The sequence below is a fragment of the Leopardus geoffroyi genome, chromosome A2, assembly GCF_018350155.1.
Source record: "Leopardus geoffroyi isolate Oge1 chromosome A2, O.geoffroyi_Oge1_pat1.0, whole genome shotgun sequence".
Classification (NCBI taxonomy): domain Eukaryota; kingdom Metazoa; phylum Chordata; class Mammalia; order Carnivora; family Felidae; genus Leopardus; species Leopardus geoffroyi.
In genome coordinates, this window is record NC_059331.1 from 111,023,121 (window position 1) to 111,037,627 (window position 14,507).

The following is a 14,507-nucleotide window of genomic DNA, read 5'->3' on the forward strand; positions in this document are numbered from 1 at the left end:
TGTTTGAAGTCTGAATCTTAGTATTTATGTTAGTATAGTTAAAAAAAATTGAGATAATTATGTTATGAAACTGGAACTGAAATTGGCAAGGTAACTCAATGAAATTTAATATTTTCTTGATTATCATATTAGCTCTCAGATTATTTCTTGAATTTATGATTAATTCAAAGAGTACATGGCAGATTGTTTTCTTATTTTAACTCTGTTTGCATGGTAGCTTTATGATGTTGCTTTGTCGAGTGACAGAATTTTACTTGCTTCTTTCACTTGTGTTTTTGTGTCTTTAAAGAGCTTTTACCACTTTTAAAAAAACATTGCAATCAGAGAAGATTTTCATTAAATTCTTTTTTCCATACTTACTCTCTTGTTTTGCTGATGAAATCTTCGTTTACTTTTCTTTGGGAGGTTTAGTTTATGGCCAACCATTTACAACATATTCATAATTTATTTATGACTCAAATATGACCAAAATAAGACCAAATTTATGACCAAAATAAGATAAAAAATTAGTGAAACTTAACACTTGAAAGGTTCCATATGTTTGGATGTGCTCAGATTATTATTTTTTCCCTATAACTAAGTTACAAATCACTGAGATGTAACTTATGTGCAAGCACTGTATGGGATTTCATGAATATTTAGTGCTTTGTTTCTATTTCTAAGTCTGTGAAGTTTCATAAATCAGCACTGTTTTTGCTTGGTTGCTACATAGCTGTGATTTTTGTGCTGTCTCTTCTGTATTATAAAGGCTGAGTTTCATACAATTTGCATACGAAAATAATTTCTGGTAGGTAAGAAACAAATTATGTTGGCTCAATATTAAGGGTTATGATATAAATATAATGGAAGCAGGAAATACACATTTAAATTTCCACTTAAACTTGCAATTCCTATATGGTGTTTGCAGGTTAGTAAATAGGGAGATCTTGACAACCTATTTCCGATTTCATGAACTGAAATCCAAACTATTACCAAGTATTTTCTGTCTGAAAGCTCCACTGGCAATGTTTCCTCAAACTTTATGAGGGTAAATATAGGCCCTCTGCTATTTGTTGGGGTGTCATGTGTTCTAAACCAGAGATTTCCAATATGACCAATCATCAGTATCACCTGAATTGTTTTCTGAACATTTAGATTTCTAGATTCAACCTCAGGAATTTTTTTTTTTTTTTTTTTTTTTTTTTTTTTTTTACCTGGTAGCATTAAAGCAGTGATTCTCAACCTTGGCTACACATTAAACCCCCTGGGGAACTTGAAAAAAACAAACAAACAAACAAACAAACAAACAACCTGATACCTCAGCTCCATCCCCAGAGATCCTGCTGTAATTGGTTTGGGGTCATCTCCGTCTAACCTGAACCCTGAGAGACTTTCAGGCTAATGTCACTTTTGAGAACCATTGCTCTAAACAAGACATTTCTTTATTATTATTTTTTATTTGTTGAGAAAGAGAGAGAGAGAGAGCACACAGCCTAAGTAGGGGAGGAGAAGAGGGAGAGGTAAAGAGAAAATCTTGAGGAAACTCCATGCTCGACCTCAAGACCCAGAGATCATGACCTGAGAAGAAATCAAAAGACGCTTAACTGACTGAGCCACCCAGGCATCCCTAAACAAGACATTTATTAATTAGAGGTATGATATTCAGAGTTTCTTATGGTGAATATTGATTTGGTTTTTAACTTTACTATTTCATTACCATCTTCGTATATTTCTCCTTTTTTTTTTTTTTTTTGTTTATAAAGTTATAGTGATAGCCACTGGGAGAATCAGAAGCTGATAATTCCAACCGAGTTCTAGCATGAAGAATATCTGAGCCTGTTTACCTTCACGGGAGAAATATATGACTTCTTTGAGAAGTACTCGAGAAGTTGGATTGCCTTCTTCCCACCAGATGGAGAGCCTACAAACAAGAAGATTAGGGACAGAGGAGTTAATAAATTGATTTTGCTGTGCCCTGGACAACCAAGAGATCTACTTTAGCTCGAGTTGTCTCCTTGAGCCTTGGTAATAATAGATAACGTTTACTGAGTTCTTACTATATGCTAAATACTTGGAATCTTCATAGTAGTCCCACTTCCATTTTACAGGAAGGGAAATAGCAGGCACAGGGGAGTTAAATAACTTTCCCAGAGTCATAGTCATTATGCAGTGAGATCTGGGTTTGAACCCAGACAGTCTGACTCCAGGGCTCTCTTGGCTGCCTACGATCCCATTTTGACTGACTAGCTAGACCACAGTATGGTATAATAGATACGGGCTTATAAGGGTATATGATCAGATTGAAGTGTGATTTTATATAAGCAATGTAACATGTACAACTTACTTGACTTCTCTCACCTTTAATTATCCATGTGTAAAATGGGTAATAATAACATCTTCTTCACAGGGTTATTATGAGGCCAGCTTAGTACCTGCAATTACTGAGGCAATAACTTCTGTTTTTAATCAATCAGCACAGTGTATGAGTCCAAAAACATAGAAATGTGGGATTTGGACTCATTACTATATTTCTTATGAGTAGGCTAGATGGTAGTTCCAGAGTGTATATAAATTAGCTGAGGTTTATTCTAACCCTGAAATTCTCTTATTTTTATTAGTTGTATTATTCTTCCAAATCCATTATCTTTACTTGGCAAAATTCCTCTGGTCCTATCATTGTGGTCAATCATTTAATTTGTTAAATAAAACTTATTTTTTAATGTGCCTAAGAAAAGCAAAACTTCATTCCTATGAAATATACTCTTTTGAGGACTGAGTAGAAGACTCTTCCTGAGGAATTAATATGATGACTCACCTGAAAGTCCCATAACATGATGCTTCATAATATTACTGCAATGGGAATGAAATAAGACTCCTGATCTTACTTTCTAAGTGCTGAGCAATTTCAGGCATGCTCACTTAACCTCGTAAGTCCATGGTTGTCTTATGTGTAAAATTTAGAAGCTGTTTTATTTGATAGTGATGGTTTCTCTCACTCTAATATTATCTGATTCTGGATATTACAAAATAGCAACAAAGATGTATTTATATATGGAAACTGTATATATAATGAGAACTGCAGTTCTCACCCACCAGTTCATCGTTTTAGTTCCAACAGTTTCTTCCTTATTCCGAGCTCATCTGTCAAAACGAAGAAGTAGAATTCTGTGATTTCCAACTTTTTATGATTCTATTAATCTTTCCTCCATTATCAGCCATTTGCCAAAAATGCAACAGCCCCAGTGGACATCCTTTCCTCAGTTTGAGTTCCAACAACTTCTGGGAAATTATTTTATCTTGTTATCATTTAATATTTTCTTTGCCTGATTATAGTGTTTCTCCAGTATTGATTCCTGAATATATATTTGATTATCAAACAATGCAAATCTTTTTTCTAGTTCATATGCATACACATACATATAAAAGTTGCATTAGTGGATAGAAGATTTCCCCCACAAAATATTTTTAAACTTCTGACACCTGGTACCATTTACTTGTTTTAGAAAAAAATATGACTGTCCTATTTAACACAGAATTATTTATACTATAGTATAGTGCTTCTCAAACTAACTGTGGAGTTCTTTATATATATATATGTATGTATATATATCTCCAATCCATTGTAGATCAGTTCTTTTGTAAAATACAATAAAAATGAATTACTAGAAAACATATATTTAAAAAAACTTAATAATATAACTTTTAAAATTATTTGTTGCAAGAGACATAAACTTATTCTATCAAACTACTGCAAAATTATTTCTTTCACATTTTTATTCTCAATGTCTTTATGTCTCACAAGCCAATAGCAAAGAGTTCATAGAATTTTATAATCTGTGCATAATTGTGTTGCCCTGGTCCTAAAAAAGAAGTTTGACTTTTTATCATTTTTGTAAGTTTGAAATTCTTTTTTTTAAGGTTTATTTATTTTCAGAGAGAGAGAGAGAGAGAGTGTGTGCACACGTGGAAGCGAGTATGAACAGTGGAGGGGCAGAGAGAGAGAGGAAGAGAGAGAATCCCAAGCAGGCTCTGCACTTTCAGAGTAGAGCCCAGTGTGGGGCTTGATCACATGAACCTCAAGGTCATGACCTGAGCAGAAATCAAGAGTCAGACGCTTAATCCACTGAGCCACCCAGGTGCCCCATGAATTTGAAATTCTTTAGGAAAAATAAGTATATTACAACATCTACAATGCTGTAAATTTTTTAAACTTGTTTTTAATGTTTATGTAATTTTGAAAGAGAGAGACAGAGTGCAAATGGGGGAGGGGCAGAGAGTGAGGGGGACACAGAATCTGATGCAGGCTCCAGGCTCTGAGCTGTCAACACAGAGGCCAATGAGGGGCTGAACTCACGATTCACAAGATCATGACCTGAGCCGAAGTTAGACACTTAACAGACTACGCCACCCACCACCCAGGCACCCCTGCAATCTTATAGTGAAAACATTCACCTCTTCATTTGCAGGAAATATTTTCCTTATAATTTTGATTAAGAATGAAATGTAAGATGTAGATTTTGAACGTTAATCCCTTGCTTCTCTCTTCCTTATTCTCCTTTCTTAACGTGTAATATGGCTTTAAAAGGCCAGGTTGGCTAGATCAGACAATCTCCACATTCAGTGACTGGATCCTTCAGGTTCTTTCTATGGTTAAAATGTAAGTAGATATTAAGCCTCACCTGTGTTTAACTTTAGTAGAAGCAAGTTGTTCAGATCCGTTCCTGACAATGGCTTTTAATGACCAGGAGAAGGACAAAGCCTGGGGAGAACCAAGTGACTCAGGCATGGAGAGGAGATACTACCAAAGGGACCATGTCTGTTTAGGCCACATGCCTAATAAACCAGCACCAGAGATTTACCCATGATTTTAATTCCAGAGCCATTGTCTGAGTGGAAAACAATCCAAAATATTGATGATGAAGGAAATTCGTGTAAGATGATGCATTTCACTTACTGTAAGAAAGAATATTTCTCAAAATCGTAATTCTACTGGAAATTTCAAATATATATACAGTATGTATCTTTGAAAGACAGTTGCTAGGTGAGTAGATTTTCCAGTCCCCAATGAAGGATTCATTTCACAATCAGCTTAAGCCTGTATTTTTGAAACTTGAAACCTTACTCATCTGGCAGAGAAAAGGATCATAACTACTGAGAGGAAATACAAAGATGTTTCAGAGCATCCAGATTTTACTTCTAAATCTTATCCTTCACGGACATTAAAAACAAAAAATCTTATTTATCTGCCAGGGATTTTTCTGCATTACTGTACAACCAAGTTAACTATTATAATGCAAAATCTCCCTTTATAAGGACCCTTGAGAAATATTTCTCTCTGGCAGTGTATTAAGAATACTGTGCTTCCCTTGAGCTACTCATTTGTTTTTATTTTTCTTCTTAGCTCTGTACTTATTAGATAATTAAATAATTTAATTAAATTTCATGGGCCTCACTTTTTCTCCTTTCAAAGGTGGGGTTATAGGGTTGTGCTATAGATTAAATGAATTAATATGAATTAAATAAATTAATATATCATAAGTGTTTAGAACAGTGCTTGGAACATAAGTACTTACTAAGTATAAGCTATTGTTTTTGTTTTGTTATCATTCAATTGGTTGATGATTTTTATTAACTATTCATGTTTTTCTTTTGTGCTTTTTCTTCTAGGAACATTAGGGTCAAATTTGCTTTTTCTAGTAGCTGTTCACTATCCTTTTAGTCCCCTTATTCTCAATTCTTCATCAGTTTATTCTTTTATTTACTTATTGTTTCATTTTCATTTATTTGAGGGAGAGAGAAAGAGAGCAGGGGAGAGAGGGAATTTTAAGAAGGATTCATGCTCTGCGTAGATCCTGATGTGGGACTCCATTCCACGACCCTGGGATCATGACCTGAGCTGAAATCAAGAGTCTGCCACCCAGGCACCTCTTTATCAGTTTGTTCTTTATTCTGGTACTTTGCATGCACATCTGCAGGCTGGGCTGAAATCTTTGTTTTTGGAACAAAGCGGTGTATCAATCAGTTCATCCATCAGTCTCCTAAAAACTGAATGATTAGTCCACCTAAGGACAAGAATTGTCTCAAGAACATTTAAAAACTCAGATTGGCTTAAATGTGGCATTGAAAGGGAGATGGAATTATTATATTTGTCTCAGAAAATCACTCCAGCCTTGTTTCCGAGGTCAGTCCTATTACAGCAAGGGGGTGTATTGGGATGGAGAACAGTCAACCTCAGTATCAATTACAATAGAGTATCCTCTTCCTTAGGTCTTTATCCTCAGTGCCTTACACAGTTTCTGGCACATTACAATACTCAATAAATGAACAAATCATTTTTGCTTGGGTACCGCATTTTCCATTTGGCAACTTGAGCAAAGGAAACTCAGTTATAACCACACAATTCCTATAAATTAAATATTTTCTGGAAACAAGACCTTTCCATCAAGCAAAACTCTAGGATGCTTTTTATGATTTATTCCCTGCCTAATTCACTTTGTATCACTCTTACACATACACTCTGTGCTCTAACATTATCAGATCCCAGAAGGTCTCTGAAACCAACGTGGTTTTTCATTGAGACTTATGTTTGAACATGATATGCTGAACTCTTTTATCTAGTAAAGCACTTATATTTTAAATCTGGACTTACATCTCTGTTTCTCCGTGGGGAGATTTTTTGGCTAATTCACTCTATTAGGCAGAACCAGACATGCCAATATTTATGGCCCTCCATGCTGGGTGTATGTCCTCCTCGTAATCCTCTAAATATTGTATTTTCTTAACTTGCTGCCCAGACAATGTGTGAGGGAGAAAGAGCACAGGTTTGCAATCAGGCAAAACTAGGTTGGGTTCTTTTTAGCTATGTAACTAAGCCCTGCTATTTAATTTTGCTGAGAGTCAGGCTACTTGTTTTGAAATGAGGATAGTAAAATCTACCTCATGAGGTTGTTGTGAAGATTAAATTAGGTAATATATGTAAAGATCAGCACATAATTGGTTCTCAGTAGATAAATAATAGAGTAGGTACTTAATAACTAAAATGTATTTAGCATTATTGGAGGATTCTTGAAAAAGTGAAGATAGTGTAATAGATTTATGATGATAGGCTAAAAATCAATATGAACTTCTATTTGAGGCATTGGAGTTCTTAGAATTAAATTTCTTTTAGGGTTATAAACATGAAAAGGGTGAACCATGATTTCAGCTTCCTCCTAAATAGCACCAAGCATAGATCATGTGTTAATAGATACTCACTAAAGATTTTGATGAATGGCCAGCAAGAAATTTGCCTCCTTTTCTCACATGTCCTCAAAGTTCTATCACAGAGTCAAATTTAAGAATGATAAGCATGGTATTAGAGCGGTGGTGCCCCCAAACCTCACCATCAGCATTGGTTTCCAGATGAGGCTATTCTTGAAAGACTTAATTTAAGCTTTTCCACTTAGCATTTAATGTGACTTATTTTGTACAATGACAAAGCTGCAGGTGTTAACAAATCTAAGAGTTTAAAAATGTGCTTGTGGTATATTTAAAGTGACCAAAATAACTTTTTTTAAGATTCAAAAATAAACTGTTGACATAAATCACAGAAATACCACTGCTTAAAAAATAAGATTTGTCGCATCTTGTCTTTTTCACTCAGAATTAAAGGTTCTCTGTAATCTAGCCCTAGTTTACCTTCCTGACACCACCAGCACCCACCCCCTTCCCAGACCCTCTACAGTCCAGTCTTAAGATGAAATTTTTCCATGTCTGCCTTTAAGTCCTCCTTAGCCTCTGCTGTGTTTTAATATAGAGACATGACTTTTCCATTTTTTTAATTCCAATTTGAGCTGAAGCTCAGGGCCTGGTAGGTGCTGGAAGCTCAGGACACATTTGATTAGTGGTGGGTGACCCAAAGAGAGGGATAAGCTAGGATATGGAGTAATCAGACATATACAGTCCTTCCTGAAATGGACTGAGGAACAATGAGTGGAGTTGTTAGAGTTGATGGCTGGTCTCCACAGGCTGGTAATAAAAACCATGCTCAGTCTTCCCTGGCAATATCCTTCATGGAGAAATGCATCCTGAGTGGCAGGGGAACTGAGGTTCACAGACTTGACCCAGACACAGTGGATAAAGGTCAAAAGGAAAAGGAAATTTTGAATGAATCACAAGGCATAACACATCCTTCAGCCCAGATCTTCTCTCTTCAACTCCTTCCTTTCTCAGGATTTGTGGCAGAGCCCAGAGAGAGTTCTCTTTAGTGAAAAGACACAGAATTGAAAGCCATCAAGTGAGTGGTGAGCAATTAGTCCCTTTAGTCAGCAAGGCAGAAGGGCAGCACAGTTGGAAAGCTGAATGGGAAGAAGAGGGTGCCTAAAAAAAGTATTGGCATCCTTGTCTCCCTGATTCCCCACACTTCCAAACCACTAAGCCTAAAGAAATTTCTAGAATCTTGGCTCTTTCTTAGATAAACAAGGGAACAGCATTTAAAATACCTTGTAACTCCTTATAAGAGATGATTTCTCTGTAGGGTCCCTCAGATGGAAGAAACCAAATGTGACATTTCACAATATGGGAAGGGGGAGGCTCCTCGCTAATTGAGAAAACATTTCTATTCACAGTCTTTAGACTGAGATTTAGACTATGCTATTCCCAAATTAACATCTGTTCTTGGTAAAGATAGCATGGCTAAATTCCATTATTTAAAGATATGGCATGCCTCCATTTTACCATGGCCAGTCTATGGAGAGAGAAATACAATCAGGAACTTTCACAACCTTATTATTACACCAACTATTCTTTTTATATAAAGTAACTTATTCTTACATTGCCTCTAGAGGAAATCTGAAAACTTGAGCATTAGTCTTAAAACATTGAGTCATCAATAAAAGTTTAAGAGACTGAGAAACCAACATTTATTAAGTTTGCATCCCTCACCTACAATACTCACTTTCCCCACCAGCTTCCTGCAGAATTGGGCTCAAGATAAATACTATGACCATTGTGAATCACAAGAAGACTATTTTTTTTTTGCATGTTTAAGTAATAAGGTGTTAATTTTCAATCCAGTTATGCATACATGATGACTATATGAAATCTTTTCCCTGGTTTTAGTCAAATATTGTCCATCCTTTAAAGCTTAATTTAAGTCCTACATGTTTGCTCTCCCTACACTCCCTCACCCATTTATTAAATTTTCTTAAGTCACATTAGTGTCCTCTTTTTCAACCTCTGAATTTAAAGCATTGTTATCTCTATTTTATATTTAACTGCTTGACAATGGCTCAAGGACACATTATGTGATTGCTTAGTCTTCCATTAAAAACTTTTTCACCTCAGCCACTGGTTTGTTCAGACTTGATTGAGTTAGCCATACTTAGCCCCCGAAGCTAGAAACTTGGGAGATCTAGTCTGTGAAGTTTCTAGATCATTTTTTAAAGGAATAAATGAACATTTGGCAGGAAGTGCCTTTCATAAACACCATACTGAGCACGTTCCAGTGGAAAAATTTCAATGGTGAACATTAGTTACTAGTTTTTTTGCATGGAATTCTACACTTTCTATGAATCTTTATGTTTGTCTATTTCTTGTTTTTTAATGAATAAATATTCATTGTTGAAATTTTTGAAAAGTGTGAAGAAGTGTAAATGAGTACAAAAAATGTCACTTAAAATCCTAGTACTCATTTTGGCATATTTCTTGCATTTTTTTGTGACAAATTTCATGCTTTATGTACAGTTTCATATCCTGCTTTTGCATTTGATATGACATGGGGATTTCACTTAGTCATTCAAAACACCTAGCAAACATAATTTTTAAAGCAAATTCTCTTTCGTATTCTCATTATATGAATAATTCATGTTAGTTATAGAAATTTAAGTGTATATATTAACAGTAATTCCACCACACAAATAAATGCAATAAAATTTAGTGTGTATTCTTCCACATTTTTGCCTATGTTTTTAAACACAAATTTGTATGCATATACACTATAAATAGGCAACCCTAGGATCACATTTTGTATTTGGTTTGGCAACCTGTATTTACCACTTAATACATTTTGGATATCTATCTATTATTTACTCTGTTAAATAGCTGCATAGTAGTATATTATGAAAACAGATGTGCAATGACATTTCCTCATTGCCCACTCCCCTCTCCCAATGATAGTTTCTTAGCTTTTAAAACTAAGAATAATTCTAAACTAAATACAATGCTGTGATGAACATCTTTACCTCTAAATGGCATCCGTACATAAAATTATTTCCTTAGAATAAAGTTTCACTCTTGGAACTGTCGGTTAAAGTACATGAAAAAGCTCAGTATGCTTGTTAAATATAAATTTTCTGTGGTTTTAATTTAAAAATTCCTTTGCTATTCCTTACTTCATGTAAAATTCTTGCATCTACCTACCCTTTACTTTTTAATACACTGTAGGCTAAAAGTCGTTTACATTTAAATTTGCATTACTGTTGGTTTGCCTGGGTGGCTCAGTTGGTAAAGCATCCAACTTCAGCTCAGGTCATGATCTCACTGTTTGTGGTTTCAAGCCCCACATCAGGCTCTGTGCTGAAAGCTCAGAGCCTGGAGCCTGCTTCAGATTCTGTGTCTCCCTCTCTCTCTCTCTGCCCCTCCCCCACTCACACTGTTTCTCTCTCAAAAATAAATAAACATTAAAAATATAAAAAAAAAGAAATTTGCATTACTGTCATCATCAATGAAGATATTGGACATGGTTTTATAAAATTTAGTTTGAATTCAAGAAAGCCAACTAGATAGATGGCTGGTATGAAATTTACTCATAGATTGATTTGATGGTGGTTTCTGGCTCTATCTTTTGTCCTTTGTCAACCCCTTGGGGAGAGTTTATGACACTAAACACAATTTAGTGTACCCAGAAATATGAGATTGGAGCTGCATTAAATGCTTTAATTCCATATAATACCTACTGAGAGATGAGATTTTTATTTAGGTAAGTGTTCAAGTCTGAATGAAGTCTCTTGCAATCTTCTATGAAATGTGTGCATTCAGAGCTAAAATTTCATGAGAACTTTGCTCAAGGAATTACTTTTCACCTCAGTTCAATGTTAATTTACTTTACTTGTAAGCAAGCAGAATGTCGCAATACTATTTCTATCCTAAGAACATATGCATGTTGTTCCATTAGTAGTAATATTTTCATCAGAACATTGTTGAACAGTAGCAAGTGATAACATTTGTAGGCAGTAATCAGAGACTTGACAGCTTTCCTCACCATTAACATTCTTCCTTCTAGGAGGCGAGAGATGTAAATTGAATAGAACACTTCAGAAAATGATTATTAGCTGATGTTAACACAGATACCAAGTTGAAGTTGGATTACTTCTTTAAGAAGATAAAGTGATCTTTCAGAGTTGTTGTATCTTAATGACTCTGTTTTATCGATGACAGTCATAACGAAGTGGGGAGTGAAGTAGAATCATGCAAAATCTCTTTTGCACAGAGAAAGTGAGAGTTACCACGTATGAGTTTCAACTTCTTGCTATGCACCTAAAATTTACCAGCATCTATCCCATTTCTTTCTTCCCTCATTAGCTGTGAAAGAATAGGTGCCTCTCCTTCTGTCTAAAACCAAACTCTCTCATCTCCTTTAGAAAACTTGTGCAACTGTCAGAACTTCCTCTTTCTCTTCTCTTAATACTAGACTTTTGAAACCCTTGAAAGATGTTGTTTCTACTCCTTCTCCTTTTATTTAGTTAAAAAAAAATAATGTTTATCTGTTTTTGAGAGAGAGAGAGAGAGAGAGAGAGAGAGAGAGAGAGAATATAATGAGCAGAGGCAGGCAGAGAAAGAGGGAGACACAGAATCCGAAGCAGGCTCCAGGCTTTGAGCTGTCAGCACAGAGCTCGACTCGGGGCTCGAACTCCGGAACAAGGAGGTCATGACCTGAGTCAGATGCTTAACTGACTGAGCCACACAGGCACCCCTTACTTTACTTTTTTAAAGCTTACTTTTACTTTTATGTCCAGCTCCAAATGCCTCTCTCAATCAGGGTTACATTAGAAAATTAAGCCCTACAGAATAGGATTTGAGGGACTTTTTTTCTTTTTCCCAATTTCCCATTAATAGTGGAGCGATAGTCCCTTCATGAAGCATAGTAGAGAAGATAATTACTAACACACGATGGATGCTTTAGGGCACTAAGGTTTAAATATTTATTCTAGTAGGGGCGGCTGGGTGGCTCAGTAGGTTAAACATCTGGCTCGGGTCATGATCTTGCAGTCCCTGAGTAAAAACCCTGCATTGGGCTCTGTGCTGATAGCTCAGAGCCTGGAGCCTGCTTCAGATTCTGCATCTCCTTCTCTGCCCCCTCCCCACTCACACTCTACCTCTGTCTTTCAAAAGTAAATAAACATTAAAAGAATTTTTTTTAAATATTCTAGTGGAGTCCTGGTTGAGGATGTCTTCCTCCATGTTTATTTAACCCTACACAGAGTCAGCGATTTTACCCTTTCTAGCTAATTCTTTGGGTATATACCTACATGTCACTGAAAAACAGGCTTGTTACTGCTTGATTTTTCAGTTTTGGGTATTATATATTGTCTTCTCACATTTGAAAATGAAAACTGTGGCATGTATAAAAATGGTCTCCCAAAGATACCATACCCTAAATCTTTGAAACCTACAAATATTACCTTATTTGAAAAAGGGTCTGTGCATAAGAGATTAAGTTAAGGATTTTGAGATGTGTGTGGAGGTTATTTTGGATTTTCTGGGTGGGTCCTAAATGCCATCACAAGTGTCCTTATAAAAGGAAGGCAGAGGAGGATTACACACACAGAATCGGAGGTCCTTTGACCATGGAGACACAGATTGCAGTGATGAGCAAACTGACTTCAGACCTTTGCCCTCTAGAACTGTTGGCCTCTCCATACTCACATCCTACTGTTCTCCATACACTTTTATGCCTTTTGAGAATGCTCTGTATGGAGTACATCTATGGGTTACAACCTTAACCTCTTGCTTCATGTTGGGTTTAGCCAATGGGAATCTCATCAGGGGTCAGAGGAGAGTGAGTTTGGTGTACTTATGTCTCTGGCTCCCACCTTGGAATATCATCCTGATGATATTGTTTTGCAATCAAAGAATACAGTTCCTTTCAAGATGGCCCTCTCTACTGGATTCTCCTGGATTCCAGTTACTGCATTCTTACCTTGATACAAGCTTCAAGGTAGTAACAGGCCAACTGTTATTACTCCTGGGAAGTTGGATGATTCTACCCATATAAATCTTGCCTTTATTAAGCCTTACTTAAATTATCCTAATTTGGGAGTACTACCTGTTTTCTGTTGGGACCATAACTAAGCCATAGCCAGAGATAAACACTTAGATAAATACAGAGTATGCCATTGTTTCCTGCTAGAACAGACTGATACAATAGGCAACAAATATTGAATGAATGAATCAATGAATGAAATTTCCATTATCATTGTACTGTAATGACTTTGTTGCTCTTCTATCATCTCGTCAAGACTGAAAACCAGTAAAAGGCAAAGAGTAATTACAGCCCTAGAGCTTAGTATAGTATTTAGCACATAATATACCCTTGACAAGAAGTTACTGAATACTGAAATAATTTGATTTAGAATCTGAATCTGATTCCCCTATTTACTAGCCATTTGACCATGGCTTAGTCCTTAGGTTCTCTAAGACATAGTTTTAAAAAGTATTAATATCTACTTTACATGGTATTTATATTTATCCCTTTGTTGATTGTTATAAAGATCAAATGAAATAACATGTGTAAACGGTTATTGCAAATTATAGAGTTGCTTTTTACATGCAAGAATTCACTTCAAAGAGCATGATATATACACACTACTGATGTTCTAAAGGCAATAGCTGTTGATCAATGAATACCTTAAATTTCTTCTTTGTATGTTGTTTAATAGCACTTTTTTTTTTTTTTTGTCAGAAGATAAAGTAATCTGGACCATTTTCTTTTCTTTTCATAAAGGCAAGAACTTAGTTCTAACCTGAGAGTGTAAGGCTACTCTAGTGCCTATGGCTCGATTTTTTTTATCAGGGAATAAATGTCTAAAGCTGTGACTCTATTGATGAAGGTATACTTTATTTCCTTTATCCCAACACTCTAAGAATCTAAGATAAATGTGGACATATATAGGTAGGAACCTATATAAAAATCTATACAATACTAGATTGTTGAATATCAGTGTTTTTTTGGGGAATCATCAATCATTGGGTTGTCCTATCCAAGCAGTGAATACAGCCTCAAATATCTTTAATAGAATTTAGCTATATTATTCTGATATTTTTGACTTACTTATCTCAATGTTGATTATTCATCCTGCATTTAACAGACTGAGGCTAGCCTTCCTTCATGAGCCTTTGCTACATTGCTGGTTTACCTTGAAAGGTAGGCATGTGACAGGGCAGTAATCTTCACTAAGTACAAGAAGAAACTAAATATAAAGATAATGACTGAATTTCAGCCATAATAACAATAGCAGTAACAATTAATGCTAGCACTTATGGAGCACTTA

At 35.6% G+C, this 14,507-nt stretch overlaps 1 protein-coding gene across 1 annotated transcript in view; it reads right to left on the bottom strand.

The window, feature by feature from the left end:
- The window catches only part of PRPS1L1 (phosphoribosyl pyrophosphate synthetase 1 like 1), a 48,519-nt gene that overhangs the window by 14,303 nt on the left and 19,709 nt on the right, over positions 1-14,507 (bottom strand). Inside the window, exon 3 of the mRNA XM_045495029.1 lies at positions 1,824-1,900. The gene's annotated coding sequence lies outside the window, so the exon portion shown is untranslated. The remainder of the gene's footprint in view (positions 1-1,823; positions 1,901-14,507) is intronic.